Here is a 3,771-nt window from a genome sequence, read left to right as displayed (position 1 = left end):
CCTCCCGGCCTGTTCGTCCCAGCTCCTTCACACCTGCCCAGCTGCCGTGGGGCGGGTTCCTGAGCTGGTCACCGCCAGACACGCAGGCCAGAGGCCGGAGGAGCTGGGTAGTGCTGAGGCTCTTTTCTGCCCCCCAGCCCCTCCTGACCATCCCGGCTCTGCCCTCGGAAGCCCCCGATCCTGCCCGGCAGCCCTGGGGGTCTGAGCGCCAGCGGCACCCTCCACCCTCCCCAGCCCCTCCCCCCCACCCCGGACCCCCAAACACCAAAGCAAGGAGGCCACTTGTCACCACCCTTGCTGCGGGCCTTTCTCAGCAGTGGTCCCCCATCCCAAACTGGAGTAAAGGAAGAGGTGAGTGTGACTTTGGGGAATGGAGAAGGAAGGACGTCTGCAAGCACAGGTGCAGTCGAGGCTGCAGGTACTGGTGGGGCTTGGAAGAGGGAGTGAGGTTGGGGACTCCACTTGGGGCATCGCCACGAAGGATGGCTAAGCTGTGGACACTGGGATTGATGCAGCCACTGCGACAGAGGGCAGCGATCGGGCCCTGGTCCTCCTGGTTGCCCGCGGGGTTGGGCTCACGGGGTGGCACGCCTCTAGTGTGGGTCTCCCACCAGCATTACACGCTCTGGCCCTGCAGTGACATGTCACCTGACCAACTGGCCGGACCCAGTCACAGAGCCCCCCACCCCCACCCAAGGGGCCAGGGCGAGGGAGGACCGCAAATGGTGGGCCAGCAGCCCTGGCCCTGCCACATCCGGCCCCCAGGTCACCAGATGTCCCACTGATTCTCCTTCCTGCACTCAAGATGCAACCCCTCCACCTCACCCCCTTGCCCCGGCCAGGAGGTGACTTGGTCCCATCCAGTTACGGTCCAGGGTCTCGGGGGGCTGTCCCAGCACGAGGGCCCGGTGGGGCTCCACTCGGCCCAGCCACTCGTGAGCTGGAAGGCCAGTCACCCGCCCGCAGGGAACAGGGACAGGGCGGCAGCAAAAACACCCCTGCGGAGGGAGAAACACGGGGGGCCAGCAGCCCCCGCCCCACAGCAGTGTCAGAGGCCTGCCAGGGGCCCCATCCTGGGCCAGGCTCCCCAGTCCTGGGTTCTCTGTGGCCCTTGGCTCTGCCCTGGGAAGGGTCAGCCCTCCTCCTGTCTAACTGGTCACGCCTGATCATGGCATTGGCCAAGCCCTCTCTGGGGGCTGAACTGCTTCCTCGGCCTCTTCTCCACCAAGGCCATTTTCAAGTCTCTAGTCACAAACTTTTTAGTCCCAGCCTCCTGTTTTCTTCGGCAGTGCAACTCTCAAAAGCGCTGTGGTTCCCCAAGGTCCTGACGTGGCCTCTGTGGGCGTGCAGCCACACCCGAGGCGCCTGCTTCGCTGCCCGCCCCCCGGCCTCACCCGACTTTGCGAGGCTCAGAAGCAAGCCCCACAGTCTCACCGGAGTGACACCCATGCCTCGGTGTTGTCCTGCCACGTGGTCCTGACTCTGATCTGCCCTCTGGGATGAGCAGGTGGCCTCTCAACCCCATGAGTCCCTGCGTTCCTGCCTTTCTCAATTCCTTTTCCTCCCAGCTTGCAAACCGGGCATGTTTTTTCAGGCCATCTCTCCCTCGTGGTATCTTGCCAAACGCAGCCTGTGACCAACACAGGCTGCCAGGGTTTCCCAACCTCTTCCACCAGACCTGTGAGTTATTTTGGACATCGTTTGCCTCATGGGTCATCACGATTGAGTTTTACCAAATGTTTTGTGGCTGCATACCACGGCTTCCAGGGATGGGCCCATGCCAGCCCCCGGCCTGCATCGTATGTCCTGATACAGCCTCACACCTATTCTGGGGCCGATGTCTGTGCTCTGGCAACAAACAGCTCTAAAATACCAACGTTTTATTTTATTTTATTTTTTTAATTTATTTTTGGCTGTGTTGGGTCTTCGTTGCTGCGCGCAGGCTTTCTCTAGTTGCAACGAGCGGGAGTTACTCTTCATTGCGGTGCACGGGCTTCTCATTGCGGTGGCATCTCTTGTTGCGGAGCACGGGCTCTAGGTGCGCAGGCTTCAGTAGCTGTGGCTTGTGGGCTCTAGAGCGCAGGCTCAGTAGTTGTGGCGCACGGGCTTACTTGCTCCGTGGCATGTGGGATCTTCCCGGACCAGGGCTTGAACCCATGTCCCCTGTGTTGGCAGGTGGATTCTTAACCACTGCACCACCAGGGAAGTCCCTAAAATACCAGTGTTTTAAATAACGAAGTTTTATCTCTCACTCGTGCCTTGTGTCTGCTTCAGGCCAGGCGGGGGTATGGGCTTCCTGTCTCTCATTCCTCAAGGACCCATGCTGATGGATGAAAGCACCTCGTCAGAGATGGGGCTGTGAAGGGGCTCACACCAGCAGTCAGATGCGCTGGGGCCATGCGCCACGTCTGTCTGCTCCTGCCACGTGCATGGAGGTGGGGGTTTTTGGCCAGTGGCAGTACTGACCACCGTAGGGGCTGAGGGCGGTGCTGGGAGACAGAACTTTCGGGACAGAGAGGGGAGCAGTCAGGCAGGAGAATTGGGCCGAGGGGGGTGATGTCCAGGATGGGGATGGGAGTGGCTGTGAGCATCAGATCTGCTGGGGCCAAGAAAGGCGGGGCAGCGAGGAGAGATGGTGTGTGGAGAGCTGACCCGTGAGGGTTTGTGCATAGAGCCCCGCGCTGCCTGGAGCCTCTCTGGAGTCCAGGTACGGGCGTCTTGAGTCCTTCAAGCCGTGTCCTGTGTGGTCCAGACTTGCCTTGGGGGCGCTTCTCTCCCCTCCCCTACTCTTACTGGCACTTACTGGGGGTAAGCCCCCCTCTCTCAGGCCAGGTGCCTTGGGTAGAACTTCAGATGTAAACATAAGGCCGAGTCAAGCACCCACCCAGGAGAGCACCAACCACGTGCACAGCGGCCAACACTCCCCGGCCCAAGCTGACCCCCAGGGAAGCAGGGCTGACAAAGTAATCAGAACACAACTAACGTCTCAGCCACACAATGGCGGGGTGGGGGTGGTTTGAAATAAACCCTAAGACAGGAATAGGCACCTGTGAGATGACCAGGAGTCAAGAAAAAGAACCAGTCAGAGACCTTGGAAGTTTCTTAAAGGGACAACTTTTTAAATAAAAAAAATGCAACCCGAGAAGAATGGTCACAGTGAAGACGGGACTCACGGACTGGAGCATCAAAGAGCCCTCCTCGCGTCAGCAAAGGCCTGACGAAGGGAAAGGACAGAGGAAGCGCGAAGCGGTAGGATTCGCCCAAGACCCGGGGTCGTGGAAAGATTGGGCCGCACGAAGAAGCTCAGACTGATCAAGGCATCCTCGCTCTCAACACATCCGGGACTCCAGCCTCCTCTCCTTAGCCATTGCCCCTGTCTACCCACCATCAGACCTCCCCGGCCAGGCTGGGCCACCTAAGGCCGCCTCGCCCCAGGCAGCCTCCCTAACACACATACCCTAACACAGGCTGTCCTTTCACCAAGAGGATTCTGATGGCAGCTGTTAAGGGTTTTGTTTTTTGTTTTTGTTTTTTTTTTCTTCACTTTCTCTCTGAATAATCACCAGATGCTGGGAGGGTGAAGGCCAAGCGCAGGGTGCACCCTGAACACGGGCTGTGCCGAGGCTCCCACAGGGCTAGCTCAGCATCCGGCAGGGGCTCTCAGCACAGGGCAGGGTGCGCCCTGAACACGGGGTGTGCCGAGGCTCTGGCAGGGGCTCTAATGGGCACAGGGCAGGGTGCGCCCTGAACACGGGGTGTGCCGAGGCTCCC

Source organism: Monodon monoceros, unplaced genomic scaffold (assembly GCF_005190385.1).
Source record: "Monodon monoceros isolate NGI ecotype Baffin Bay Population unplaced genomic scaffold, NGI_Narwhal_1 Super_Scaffold_16, whole genome shotgun sequence".
NCBI lineage: Eukaryota > Metazoa > Chordata > Mammalia > Artiodactyla > Monodontidae > Monodon > Monodon monoceros.
The sequence above is the reverse complement of the archived record's forward strand: the minus strand, read 5'-3'. Positions refer to the sequence as shown.